Source organism: Entelurus aequoreus, linkage group LG10, assembly GCF_033978785.1.
Source record: "Entelurus aequoreus isolate RoL-2023_Sb linkage group LG10, RoL_Eaeq_v1.1, whole genome shotgun sequence".
Lineage (NCBI taxonomy): Eukaryota > Metazoa > Chordata > Actinopteri > Syngnathiformes > Syngnathidae > Entelurus > Entelurus aequoreus.
Window position 1 is genome coordinate 71,504,536 of NC_084740.1, and position 15,842 is coordinate 71,520,377.

A 15,842-nucleotide genomic window follows, 5' to 3' on the forward strand; every position below is an offset into this window, starting at 1 on the left:
TCTAGAGCCGCGGGTTGCCGACCCCTGTTCTAGACATATGCTAAATATTTTGCGAAACGAGTTTGACCCGGCGAAAATTATAGACATGCGATAATAAAATTCATATTTTGCGAAACAAATTTGATCCGGCGTTAATAATGAACCGGCGATAAGGCCAAGCATGCGTTAATTATTTTGAGAAACGAGTTTGACCCGGCAGTAATTCTAGACGTGCGAATACTATATTCCCTGCGCCAATTCAAGGAAATACGGTAGCTAGAATTCACTGAAAGTCAAGTATTTATTTTATTTATATATATATATATAAGAAATACTTGAATTTCAGTGAATTCTAGCTATAAATATACTCCTCCCCCCTTAACCCCTCCCCCGGCCCCGCCCACCCCGCCCCCAAATCTCCCAAATTTGGAGGTCTCAAGGTTGGCAAGTATGAAAATATACTGAACAAAAGTATAAACGCAACACATTTCAGCGTAAGCCTTTTAGTGGGCAGCCTAAGGCACACCTGTGCAATAATCATGTTGTTTAATCAGCATCTTGATATGCCACACATGTGAGTTGGGATGGATCATCCTGGCAAAGAAGAAGTGCTCACTAACACAGATTTGGACAGATTTGGGAACAATATTTGAGAGGAATAGGTCCATCCATCCATCAATTTTCTACCGCTTGTCCCTTTCGGGGTTGCGGGGGGTGCTGGAGATGATCTCAGCTGCATTCGCAGGGCCAGGAATAGGTATAGGAATATATAATATAGGAATATATAGGAAAAAATATAGTAGGAATAGGAATAGAGAGGAATAGGTATTGGGTGTATATAGTAAAAGTTTTAGATGTGTGAGTTCAACTCATGAAAAATGGGAGCAAAAACCAAAGTGTTGCGTTGGTTCAGTTTATATACCAGGGGTCACCAACCTTTTTGAAACCAAGAGCTACTTCTTGGGTACTGATTAATGCGAAGGGCTACCAGTTTGATACACACTTAAATAAATTGCCAGAAATAGCCAATTTGCTCAATTTACCTTTAACTCTATGTTATTATTAATAATTAATGATATTCACACTTAATTGAACGGTTTAAAAGAGGAGAAAACACGAAAAAAATGACAATTAAATTTTGAAACATAGTTTATCTTCAATTTCGACTCTTTAAAATTCAAAATTCAACTGAAAAAAAGAAGAGAAAAACTAGCTAATTTGAATCTTTTTGAAAAAATTAAAAAAATAATTTATGGAACGAACATCATTAGTGATTTTTCCTGATTAAGATTAATTTTTGAATTTTGATGACGTGTTTTAAATAGGTTAAAATCCAATCTACACTTTGTTAGAATATATAACAAATTGGACCAAGTTATATTTCTAACAAAGACAAATCATTATTTCTTCTAGATTTTCCAGAACAAAAATTTTAAAAAAAATTCAAAAGACTTTGAAATAAGATTCAAATTTGATTCTACAGATTTTCTAGATTTGCCAGAATAATTTCTTTTAATTTCAATCATAATAAGTTTGAAGAAATATTTCACAAATATTCTTTGTTGAAAAAACAGAAGCTAAAATGAAGAATTACATTAAAATGTATCTATTATTCTTTACAATAAAAAAAATTAATTTACTTGAACATTGATTTAAATTGTCAGGAAAGAAGAGGAAGGAATTTAAAAGGTAAAAAGGTATATGTGTTTAAAAATCCTAAAATCATTTTCAAGGTTGTATTTTTTCTCTAAAATTGTCTTTCTGAAAGTTATAAGAAGCAAAGTAAAAAAAATAATGAATTTATTTAAACAAGTGAAGACCAAGTCTTTAAAATATTTTCTTGGATTTTCAAATTCTATTTGAGTTTTGTCTCTCTTAGAATTAAAAATGTCAGGCAAAGCGAGACCAGCTTGCTAGTAAATAAATACAATTTAAAAAATAGAGGCAGCTCACTGGTAAGTGCTGCTATTTGAGCTATTTTTAGAACAGGCCAGCGGGCTACTCATCTGGTCCTTACGGGCTACCTGGTGCCCGCGGGCACCGCGTTGGTGACCCCTGCTGTAGTTTCAGGCCACCGAGACATGATCGGTCCAACACAAATCAACTGGTAAATCAAGAGCTTTGCCTTCTGGCTCAGCTCTCTTCACCGTGATGGACCGGTAAAGCAACCACTTTACTGCGGATGCTGATCTCAGGCAGCTATCGTTCGTCACTCATGAACCCAAGATATTTAAACTTCTCCACCTGGGGAAAGTATACAGGGAATGCAAGAACCTGATTTACAATTTTTCAAATAAGCACAATAAAATGCCGACAGAACAAGAAAATTGGGCTTGCCAAATCTGTATTTTACTCGTTCTTTTCTTTTTGAACTCGATTTGAGATATGTAATCTTGCCGAGATTACCAAGAGCGACAGAGCATGAGACTTACCTTCAAGCCGAGGATGAAGTCAACTGAAGAAAAAAGGTTTCAGCCTCATACCTTTATGACTGTGACGGAGGGGACGTGGCTTCCAGTATTAGAAGAGCATCTTGTCCGACTGGTTTTGCATCAGAACATCAGAGACTGATGTTTTACGCCACTTCAAACAATTTTCTGTTGCTTAAAGGGAATCTGTTTTTAAAGATGAAGCTGGAAATGTTCCACAAGTGTCCTGGTGGTCAAGGGGACCAAAGATCACTGCAATGGTTAGGGACAGTCTTAATGTGGGCCACCTTGGATGCATGGGAAGAAAAAGGTCAAATGCAATTAGGACCGATTACCAGGAAAAAAATATACCAGGGATAAATGGAAGAGGAGCAGTATAATACAAAGCAGGGGTGGGCGATTATTTGATTGATGATCGTGGTTAATTTGAGTTTGACCACGGTGATCAGATGTTAGCATATATTACCACGATCAAACATGGCGCAAATGCAGATACTGCAGTATAGTTGGTATTCCGGTGGTCAACCAAGCCAAGGTGGCTGTTGTACAGCAAGCAGCACGCAAACTATCTGAGTACATAAGAGGCTTAAATCTTCCTGCAAAAAGCAGATACAAGCAACATATCAAACTATACGATGGAATAGAGCGCCATACTTGATCAAAAAAAAAAAATTGTCCAGTGATATTAAAGGCCTACTGAAAGCCACTACTACCGACCACGCAGTCTGATAGTTTATATATCAATGATGAAATCTTAACATTGCAACACATGCCAATACGGCCGGGTTAACTTATAAAGTGCAATTTTAAATTTCCCGCGGAATATCTGGCTGAAAACTCCTCGGTATGATGACGTTTGTGCGTGACGTCACGGGTTGAAGCAGACATTTTGGAATAGCACGGTGGCCAGCTTAAGTCGTCTGTTTTCACCACATACTTCCACAGTATTCTGGACGTCTGTGTTGGTGAATCTTTTGCAATTTGTTTAATGGACAATGAAGACTGCAAAGAAGAAAGCTGTAGGTGGGATCGGTGTATTAGCGGCTGGCTGCAGCAACACAACCAGGAGGACTTTGAGTTGGATAGCAGACGCGCTATCCGACGCTAGCCGCAGACCGCACCGATGATCGGGTGAAGTCCTTCGTCGCGCCGTCAGTCGCTGGAACGCAGGTGAGCATGGGTGGTGATGAGCAGATGAGGACTGGCGTAGTTGGAGAGTGACGGACGCATATATCCACATTTATCCATAATTAAGAGTTACTTCTTTCTATATTTCTATAGTCATATTTTAAATATCTAATGTTCCATCTTGTACTCTTTTCATTGTTTTGATCGTCTCATGACAAAGTGCTTGCACTGTGGACGGCCTTGAAGTAGGAGGCAGAGAAGAGGAGTCCTCCCTGCTTCCCTTCTCGGGCCGACTTGAGATAACGGACACAATGGGCATCTGTGCGGCTGTGAGGGCGGGGGGGGGGGGGGGGGGGATTGAAGAGGAGAGTGCATTCCGGGATGTTGTCAGATCAACTTGGGCTCCGCATTTATATGTGTTGTTCGAGGCTGGTCTCTATTCTCAAATATTTGACAATAAATTACAAAATACCTATCCTGTGCTTGGTGGTACATTTGAGTTCAGTTTATAGTCATCTAAGGAACTTGGGACTGACCAGCGTTTTACATACCACTTGGAGGAACATCTGGTCAAACGCAACAAGAGCTAATGTTTTTAGCATAGCTATGTCGAGGTCCCGTAGCTAAGTTAGCTTCAATGGCGTCATTAGCAACAGCATTGCTAGGCTTCGCCAGGCTGGACAGCATTAACCGTGTGGTTACAGGTCCAGGGTTTGGTTCGGTGTCTCCTGATAGTAGAAGTAATAATAGTATTGTTGATCTTCTGTCTATCCTTCCAGTCAGGGGCATGTTTCTTCTGTTTCTATCTGCAGTTAAGCACGATGCTATCACGTTAGCTCCGAAGCTAAAGTGCTTCACCGATGTATTGTCGTGGAGATAAAAGTCACTGTGAATGTCCATTTCGCGTTCTCGACTCTCATTTTCAAGAGGATACAGTATCCGAGGTGGTTTAAAATACAAATCCGTGATCCACAATAGAAAAAGGAGAAAGTGTGGAATCCAATGAGCCCTTGTACCTAAGTTACGGTCAGAGCGAAAAAAGATACGTCCTGCACTGCACTCTAATCCTTCACTGTCACTTTCCTCATCCACAAATCTTTCATCCTCGCTCAAATTAATGGGGTAATCGTCGCTTCCTCGGTCCGAATCGCTCTCGCTGCTGGTGTAAACAATGTGCAGATGTGAGGAGCCTTTCAACCTGCGACGTCACGCTACTTCCGGTACAGGCAAGGCTTTTTTTACCAGCGACCAAAAGTTGCGAACTTTATCGTCGATGTTCTCTACTAAATCCTTTCAGCAAAAATATGGCAATATCGCGAAATGATCAAGTATGACACATAGAATGGATCTGCTATCCCCGTTTAAATAAAAAAATCTCATTTCAGTAGGCCTTTAATGATTATATGTCTGTCGCGTTCCCAGAAATATCGAACTATTGTGCTGCAGACACCATTTAATAGGACACAACAAATGGAAACTGGGAAAAGCATGGATGTCTACAACTTCTTTGTGTGTGGCTGGGTCAAGGACATTGCTATCAAGACTCTCCCAGATAAATATGCATCCTTTTTGCTTGGTTAAGGTTGCATTTCATGATTTAACTTTGTGTCTACTGCCAAGTTTGTTGTTGTTGCATGCCCCGTTTACGAGTAGCGTGTTTTTCCCCGTCTTTATCAAAGTATAACTACACGCGTCAACATTGTGTATGTGCTGAAAGACTCATTTACGATTGCTGCCTTTGGTAAAAAACCAAACTCTTTTAGGTTTAGACTCGCCGAGTTGGTGCTTTACGAAACACTGTGTTTAAGGAATACAAATAATATCAAGATAATACTTCAATGGGAAATAATAAACATTAAAAGTATATCAAGCAAACCTTTAACAAAGTGATCACTGCGAACTCGTGCATTCTTCGACTCTCCTCCCTTAGACTGGAGTGTGAGCTGTTTTTGACAGACTTTAGTCTCACTGTCTGCTGCAGCTCACCAGCCATCCTGCCCTCAAAGAAGGTCTTTGTGACTGAACTACTGTATTGGTCCCGACTGGGAGAATAAACATATCAGGCCAAAATTTTGAACACACCTTCTCATTTAATGCAATTCCTTTATTTTCATGACTATTTACACTACCGTTCAAAAGTTTGGGGTCACATTAAAATGTCCTTATTTTTCAATGAAAATAACTTTAAACTAGTCTTAACTTTAAATAAATACACTCTATACATTGCTAATGTGGTAAATGACTATTCTAGCTGCAAATGTCTGGTTTTTGGTGCAATATCTACGTAGGTCAGGGGTCGGCAACCCGCGGCTCTAGAGCCGCATGCGGCTTTTTAGCGCCGCCCTAGTGGCTCTCTGGAGATTTTTCAAAAATGTATGAAGAATGGAAAAAGATGAGGGGAAAAAAATGTATTTTTTTGTCTTAGTATGGTTTCTGTAGGAGGACAAACGTGACACAAACCTCCCTAATTGTTATAAATCACACTGTTTATATTAAACATGCTTCACTGATTCAAGTATTTGGCGAGCGCCGTTTTGTCCTACTAATTTTGGCGGTCCTTGAACTCACCGTATAGTTTGTTTACATGTATAACTTTCTCCGACTTTCTAGGACGTGTTTTATGCCACTTCTTTTTCTGTCTCATTTTGTCCACCACACTTTTAACGTTGTGCATGAGTGCACAAAGGTGAGTTTTGTTGATGTTATTGACTTGTGTGGAGTGCTAATCAGGCATATTTGATCACTGCATGACTGCAAGCTAATCGATGCTAACATGCTATTTAGGCTAGCGATATGTACAATAATATTGCATCATTATGCCTCATTTGTAGGTATATTTGAGGTCATTTAGTTTCCTTTAAGTCCTCTTAATTAAATTTATATCTCATGACACATGTAATATGGCTTTTAATTTTTTGCGGCTCCAGACAGATTTGTTTTTGTATTTTTGGTCCAATATGGCTCTTTCAACATTTTGGGTTGCCGACCCCTGACATAGGTGTATAGAGGCCCATTTCCAGCAACTATCACTCCAGTGTTCTAATGGTACAATGTGTTTGCTCATTGGCTCAGAAGGCTAATTGATGATTAGAAAACCCTTGTGCAATCATGTTCACACATCTGAAAACAGTTTAGCTCGTTACAGAAGCTACAGAACCGACCTTCCTTTGAGCAGATTGAGTTTCTGGAGCATCACATTTGTGGGGTCAATTAAACGCTCAAAATGGCCAGAAAAAGAGAACTTTCATCTGAAATGGCCAGAAAAAGAGAACTTTCATCTGAAACTCGACAGTCTATTCTTGTTCTTAGAAATGAAGGCTATTCCACAAAATTGTTTGGGTGACCCCAAACTTTTGAACGGTAGTGTATATATATATATATATAGATAGATAGATAGAAGAGTCAGATCATCCCGCTCAATAACCAAAGGAATAAACTGCTATTGACTTTTGCAGTGGAAAAGTCAAATGCGTCATGGCAGACTCGCTCTGCCTTAAGCAGATCCTACGTCAACTGGAATAACAACAACCATTTTCCTGTCAACACGTTGACATTAATAAAATGTCAGAGATAATTACAATAGTCATTATGAAAGACAATTTAAGGAATGTTGCCCGCCTAGAATGTGACGCATAAACGATGTGCTCTGAGGACATACAGTACCTGTAGGATGTGCGTTTACTGTCATCAGGTGCATGGCCGTAACTACAAAAAGAAGATGATATGACTGACTGCAAACAGGGCCGGCCCGTGGCATAGGCCGTATAGGCAAATGCTAAGGGCGCCGTCCTTTAGGGGGCGCCACGCCAGTGCCACAAATGTTGGAGAAAAAAAAAAAGAAAAAAAAAGTTGGTACTATTATTTCTAAATACAAAAAATAATCCCACGTTAATTAAAATGCAAAGTAAAGCCTATTTAATAGAAATATTATTTGTTACAACATTACGCCCCATACCCCTCCCCCCCGCACGGTGCGCCCCCTCCCTCCAGTATCATGACACTTTTTGGACGTCACCACATCAAAAAATCAACACAAGATGTCAAAACGGCCAAAACTGTCAGGTGTCCAGGGAAGAAAAAATAGAAAAGAAGAGGAGGAGAAACGAGAAAAAGACAGAGGTAGCAGGTAGGTAACGTTAGCCTACATGAACTTATTCGTCTGTTACAGAATGTGATAGTAACCTGGCTTTTTAGCATTAAGCTAATGTTACATGATTCGGCAATTGCTAATCAATAAATAGCTAGTTCTGTTTTAACGTCGGGTTAATATTGTGGAGGGGGCTAAATTGTTATGGAAAATAATAATGTAACGTTAGGTAATTACAGTACTCCCACCTTACATTCCTCAGGGACATTTGTATTAGATCTTTTAAGCAGGTGTTTTTTGTTTACATTATTATTGCCTTCTGGTTAGCTAATGTTTGCCCTGCAGGTAATAGTCACTTTTCCACCCCTTTATATATTAGGTATAGTTGTAAGCCTAGTTGTTAAAGTGCACATCATTAATGTTAATTAAGCAATATCACATGAGAGGGAATGCTGTTTTTTAATTTGAGCACTGCTGTGATTCGGTTAAAGATAATCATGACATAACATTCTCATATAATATGTTAATTTGCTTTCTTTAAGTAAAAAAAAGGTCAAAGACAAAGCTATTCGGTTTCTTGTGAGTATATACACTTCACTGCCGATGTGGGGGGGCGCCACCTAAAATCTTGCCTAGGGCGCCAGATTGGTTAGGGCCAGGCCTGACTGCAAATAATCTTTGCATAGGACATTGTGTGCGCTGTGCATCGCCATCCTCTCTCAATATACGATCTTTAGTCATGCCCAGCCAGTTACAACACCAGACAACAACGTACCGCAATCAAGTCCACTTTTACTTGAAACATCCTCCGACCTGAAATGTGCTGTCGACATAACGTTAACATGGAATTATAGTGACGTAACTAATGTTGGTATCAGCTGATTGAAATTCATGTGAAAGGCTGTCGGTATAATACCGCAGTCTTGCCAGTCAGGTTCTGTTCACAGGGATCAAACCAGCCCCGCCCTAAACGCTAAACACGTGCTGTGCGTGGGGCTTCGCGATCCTTGGGGTGGCACATATCAAATGTAAATTATTGAACGACAAGGCGCTTCATATCAAATTTTACCCCATACGTATTTCTGGCCGCATCATGGTTTGTCGCTGATAAGAATATGGGGACAGATTCCCCCCTTAGACCTCTGGTGTCATTAGGACTTGGGTATGAAATCCCTGTCATGATTGAAATGTTTGTGTTTTTTCAATTAGAATTTTTTTAATGATAAGATTTTTTGATTTGCTTAAACTTCAGCAAACTAATAGAACAAGTGGACTGTTACAAAACCCTGCAGAGTGTCAAAGATGTTCGATAGCATAACACGTGTAGTTCAACCTCCTTGAAAGCTTTTGTTTTTCTGGAAATTCATTGTCTTGCTCAAGGTAAAATTATGCATATGGTGTTGGGATATGAAAGGAGGACAACTTTTTCTCCTACGCGTGTTTGTTTAATCTCCTATAAAAACTATTTTCAGATTCACTGTCTTTGCAAAAGGTCTGTCCTGTCCTTCTTCCCGAGGACTGATATTCTTTTCCACACGGGGTTTGGGTTGTAATTTGTGCCATCTGACTCCGGTTTCCATGGTAATGGCTCCTCTGCCGGCTTATCTTGATGATTATTGCTGCTCACAAATACCTCTCACCGTCATATCAGGGCTCTTTTGTGTGTCCCTTTATATGTGTTACTTTAAGACTGACCCTTTACAGTAATACCTAATAATATTCTATCAGAATTATATGATTGTTGGGATTCAGAAATATGATGTAAGAGCAATATACTCATTTTGTATGTGTATGCTAGGAATATATGTAGTTAGCATTACAAATATTCAAATTCTTTCCTTTCAGAGCTCCTCTTGAACCACCAATTTCAGACCTCGGTATTCGTCAAAGCCTAGTCACGGCCCTGATCAGGTGTCGCGTGTATTTGTCTGTCCTTGTTTTAACACACTCCACGCACTAAGAGTGGAACTGTGGACTTCTTTGGACTCCAATTTAAAATTATTGTAATTGGACGGGACAGTGCATGTTAATGAACTTTTTGAGCAGGGTCAAACAACGTATAACACACCAGATTCAAACTGTTGGCGTGGGACGTCCGAAAAACTGGGCTCTGTCCCGCCTCACTGCGTGTTCGTTATTTAATTAGAAGGAAATGAAGGTTATCAGACACAGCTCCCTCCCCCCATTCTACAGAGGCACTATTTAATTTTCCTGAGGGAACTCTCCTGAAAGGAATCAATAAAGTACTATCTATCTATCTATCTATCTATCTAGAGAGCCTAGAGACCAAATGCATCTCTGTCTGGACTGGAGCCTGCAGTGCCTCAGACTGGAAGTCTCTGCAAAGAGTGGTGAGGACGGCGGAAAAGATCATCAGGACTTCTCTTCCTCCTATCCAGGAAATCAAAAAAAGCCGCTGCCTGACCAGGGTTCAGAAAATCTGCAGAAACTCCTCCCACCCCCACCAAGGACTGTTTTCACTGCTGGACTCTGGAAAGAGTTTCCGCAGCCTCCGTAGCAGAACTTCCAGGTTCTGTAACAGATTCTTCCCTCAGGCTGTAAGACTCTTGAACGCATCATAATAATCCCCTCAACTCCCCCTCAAAAACGGATTAACTGGCTGGAATATTAAGACAATATAACATACATCCATAAACGTGGATGCATATGCAAAAGTGCAATATTATTATCTGTACAGTAATCTATTTATATCTGCACCTATTGCTCTTTTATCCTGCACTACAACGAGCCAATGCAACAAAATGTAGTTCTTATCTGTACTGTAAAGTTCAAATTTGAATGACAATAAAGGGAAGTCTAAGTCTAAGTCTAAATTTACATATTTCAATGCTCAATCGGTAACATTTATTTGCATCAACAATAGAAATATCCTTACAGAGGCACTCTAGACTGTTGGCAACACCATCACCAAGCTCAGGGTTTTGAAGTATAAATATTTGGGGCTTTGGCGACCAGCTGCTAGACTAGATCTGACCAATCTATTGTCTAAGATTAGATCTGACCAATCTGAGTCTATGAGCATGAACTGATTAAGCCTACTGGGATGAGAGGCGAAACGTCTACTAAGGCAAACTAAACAGTCCGGTTGCCATCCATCCATCCATCTTCTTCCGCTTATCCGAGGTCGGGTCGCGGGGGCAGCAGCCTTAGCAGGGAAGCCCAGGCTTCCCTCTCCCCAGCCACTTCGTCCAGCTCCTCCCGGGGGATCCCGAGGCGTTCCCAGGCCAGCCGGGAGACATAGTCTTCCCAACGTGTCCTGGGTCTTCCCCGCGGCCTCCTACCGGCCGGACGTGCCCTAAACACCTCCCTAGGGAGGCGTTCGGGTGGCATCCTGACCAGATGCCCGAACCACCTCATCTGGCTCCTCTCGATGTGGAGGAGCAGCGGCTTTACTTTTAGCTCCCCCCGGATGGCAGAGCTTCTCACCCTATCTCTAAGGGAGAGCCCCGTCACCCGGCGGAGGAAACTCATTTCGGCCGCTTGTATCCGTGATCTTGTCCTTTCTGTCATAACCCAAAGCTCATGACCATAGGTGAGGATGGGAACGTAGATCGACCGGTAAATTGAGAGCTTTGCCTTCCGGCTGAGCTCCTTCTTCACCACAACGGATCGATACAGCGGCCGCATTACTGAAGACGCCGCACCGATCCGCCTGTCGATCTCACGATCCACTCTTCCCCCACTCGTGAACAAGACTCCAAGGTACTTGAACTCCTCCACTTGGGGCAGGGTCTCCTCCGCAACCCGGAGATGGCACTCCACCCTTTTCCGGGCGAGAACCATGGACTCGGACTTGGAGGTGCTGATTCTCATCCCAGTCGCTTCACACTCGGCTGCGAACCGATCCAGTGAGAGCTGAAGATCCTGGCCAGATGAAGCCATCAGGACCACATCATCTGCAAAAAGCAGAGACCTAATCCTGCAGCCACCAAACCGGATCCCCTCAACGCCTTGACTGCGCCTAGAAATTCTGTCCATAAAAGTTATGTACAGAATCGGTGACAAAGGGCAGCCTTGGCGGAGTCCAACCCTCACTGGAAACGTGTCCGACTTACTGCCAGCAATGCGGACCAAACTCTGGCACTGATCATACAGGACTGACCAAACTCTGGCCTGTATGATCAGTGCCAGAGTTTGGTCAGTCCGGTTGCAATCGATTGAATGCCCTGAGATGACAATGACCTGGTTGAATGAGAACATTCATAGACATGTTGCCTTGATACAGTGCTTCTCAATTTTTTTCTGTTACGCCCCACCTAGGAAAAAGAACATATTTTGCGCCCCCCTCCACTCTCCACCGTGACTATAAATAGTATAATTTGTCTCTAAAATTGTTATAGCTATTCCTATGCATAACATTGTAAGGTCTTTCCTTGTCTCCCACTGTGGTTACAGTGAAGCCAAGTGCTACATACGCTTCATCATATTCTGGTACGGCAAAAAAAGCATGTTGATTGTGTATCTTACTTTTTTTGCAATAATGTTTCAGAAGGTTCATGGTAGCTTAATTGAAACACAGACAATGTAAAAAAACATGCGCCCCCAGGGGAGCCCACCCCACTATTTGAGAAGGACTGCCTTAATGAAATTCTGTGCTGAACAACACATGTTGTAACCGTGTGAATAGGGGGCAGATATTATTAGTTTATGCTTCCTTCGGCTCCTTTTCATTCGTGATTTATTAATATTATATTGATTGTTGTTTGTTTTTACCTTTAATGAAAATATTGGTATCGGGACAACCCTTCTAAGAACTTACAAATTCTAAATTCCTGGTACAAATGGAACGCAGCCTAAATGTAAAGGGTTTTACTGCGGTTTATGATTGCCGCCGGTTGTCTTTATCATCCTTTCAACTTTGTTGTTCAGTGTGAATTGTATGACACCATCCCTCAAATATCTGCATAATTGTTGAGGAATCATGATGTCGGAATGTTGACAGTCTAATATGTCATCTTTTGTGACAGTAGTGGTATTCGGGTGTGGTTTTACTGATGCTAGATAACACACACCTATAATTATGATGATGATAATTACTGATCGGTATTCATATTGACGTCCACAATTTCATAGTGGCTGCCACAACCCGATTTTGCTTTTACGTTGAGGCGCATCAAATCCTACTAATCAGGTTTTTCATGTCGCTCAACCTCCAACATTAATTTTGGGATCCAGCGGCAGAAACAACAATAATTATTGTTTTTGCATTAAAGGCCTACTGAAATGAATTTTTTAAATTTAAACGGGAATAGCAGATCCATTCTATGTGTCATACTTGATCATTTCGCGATATTGCCATATTTTTGCTGAAAGGATTTAGTAGAGAAAATCGACGATAAAGTTCGCAACTTTTGCTCGCTGATAAAAAAAAGCCCTGCCTGTACCGGAAGTAGCGTGACGTCACAGGAGCTAGTATTCCTCACAATTCCCCGTTGTTTACAATGGAGCGAGAGATTCGGAACGACAAAGCGACGATTACCCCATTAATTTGAGCGAGGATGAAAGATTCGTAGATGAGGAACGTTACAGTGAAGGACTAGAGAGGCAGTGATGGACGTATCTTTTTTCGCTCTGACCGTAACTTAGGTACAAGCTGGCTCATTGGATTCCACACTCTCTCCTTTTTCTATTGTGGATCACGGATTTGTATTTTAAACCACCTCGGATACTATATCCTCTTGAAAATGAGAGTCGAGCATGCGAAATGGACATTTAAAGTGACTTTTATCTCCACGACAATACATCGGTGACACACTTAGCTACTGAGCTAACGTGATAGCATCGTTCTCAAATGAAGACAGAAACAAAAGAAATAAACCCCTGACTGGAAGGATAGACAGAAGAGCAACAATACTATTAAACCATGTACATGTAACTACACGGTTAAAAATTCTCAGCCTGGTAAGGCTTAACAATGCTTTTGCTAACGACGCTAAGGCTAATTTAGCAATTTAGCAACCGGACCTCACAGAACTATGATAAAAACATTAGCGCTCCACCTGCGTCAGCCAGCCCTCATCTTCCCATCAACAGCCGTGCTCACCTGCGTTCCAGCGATCGACGGCGCGACGAAGGACTTCATCCGTGGGTTTGGCGGCAAGCATCGGCTAGGCATAGTAAGTAGTCTTTGTTGTGTTGCTGTAAGTATTGTACTTAGCCGCTAATACACCGATCGATCCCACCTACAACGTTCTTCTTTGCAGCCTCCATTGTTCATTAAACAAATTGCAAAAGATTCACCAACACAGATGTCCAGAATACTGTGTAATTTTGTCGAAGAAAACAAGAGGTTTTTGTATCGGGTCCGATGGGGTACAACCACTTCCGTGGATTTTGTGACGTCACGCGCATAAATCATATCCAAAGGAGTTTTTCAACCGGAAGTGTGGCGGGAATTTTAAAATTGCACTTTATAAGTTAACCCGGCCGTATTGGCATGTGTTGCAATGTTAAGATTTCATCATTGATATATAAACTATCAGACCGTGGTCGGTAGTATTGGGTTTCAGTAGGCCTTTAAAGGAATAGCAAATAGTGATTTGATCCCGAGTTGATTGTGTATCTTACTTTTTTTGCAATAATGTTTCAGAAGGTACAAGGTAGCTTAATTGAAACAAAGACAATGTAAAGAAACAAAATAAAGGTTACCAAATAGTGCGTACAGTGGTACCTTGGGGCACAAGTTTATTCTGTGACGCAGCTTTTACCTTGAAAATCCCGTGCTGTGGAACAGCGTTCATTGACTTCTCACGCAACCGGACAGTTCAGTTTGTTCTAGAAGACGTTTTGCCTCTCCTCCAAGTAGGCTTTATCAGGTCATGATCATAGACTTAGAACGGCCAGATACAGTTTTAGACTTAGATTGGTCAGATCTAGTCTGACTGCAAATACTCGTCTTGTGCAGGTCTATGGTTTCCTCCCCCTCAGCTCTTTGAATCTGCCCATGATGAGAGAGATGCTTTAATGGAGGAGTGTTTGTGTGACAGGTGTATTTTGTCCACATGATGAGTTGAGATGCAGAGTACCTTCATAAAGGGACAGTACAGTCTTCATAGACACACAAGAGGCTTGTCAGGGTTGAAAGGCTTGCTGCTCGGTAAAGAATCTAATACTTATTTTACCTATTTGACCCACTTGATCTTAGTTTAATTGCCCCATTTTTTTGGAGTTTGTTCGGTTAAAAAAATATTCTTATGTTACTTTAGGATTAGAATGCAATGCAATTTTTGCTTTTGTTTTACTTATCTTGCAGCATTGAATTAATTTTGCTACAACAATTTTACTGTACGTGGTGAAATCGTGTGTGCGCAATATATATTATTGGTTAATTATTTTTTGTTGTTTGAATTTTGTAGCTGTATATAGAAATGGCAGGGCTGCAGTGGCAGCTGGTTGCATCAGCTCTGCTCTTTTTAATGTATTTAATGTCCTTTGATTTTACACACATGCTTATGTGTGCTATGGCTATGAGGTTTTCCTTGGCCTCAGTCTGGACCCCCTCTCTAGGAGCCCAGGCCTAGACTGATTTTTTTTTTTTTCTCACCTTTTTTGTAAAGGGCGCCGGATGTTGGCAGACCCGTCAGCGATCCTGTTCTGTCTCCCTTTTAGCGATCCTGTCCTGTCTCCCTGTAATGTTTGTCTGCTCTTGAATGGGACTGTGCTGAAAATCTTAGTACTTCTGATTCTGAAAAGGGCGTATATGTATTATTTTGTGGTTACTGTTGTATTTGTATACACAAATAAGTGTTTTGGGGAAAAACGTACAGTTTTTTACCCTTTAATATTTTTCCTGTTTTTTTCTGATTATAATCATTATCAAGATACTAAGAAATAGCTATTTTCCAATCAAGACTTTCAGCCTCCGATTTGATTTTTTTGGCCTCAGATCCGATCCGATTTCGAGTCCCGATCCAAGACTTTGACGATAGATTATGGAACTAAAAGTGTCTTATAGCAAGTAATTAAAGTAAACACTGGAAAACATTTTTATAAAGCTTATCTTGTTCAATTTAGAATTTGCTGATATTGTTGTTATTGTAAATCCCATAATGTACTAAGTTTGTGATATTAAATGCAACCTACAAATGTTTTTAACAAAAAAAAAAAAGTACACAACTTTTGGCTCCAATTTCAATCATTTGGGTTTTGCCCTCAAAGCCTTCCGGTAACCAGAGACTTACTCCCTGAAAATGTAAACA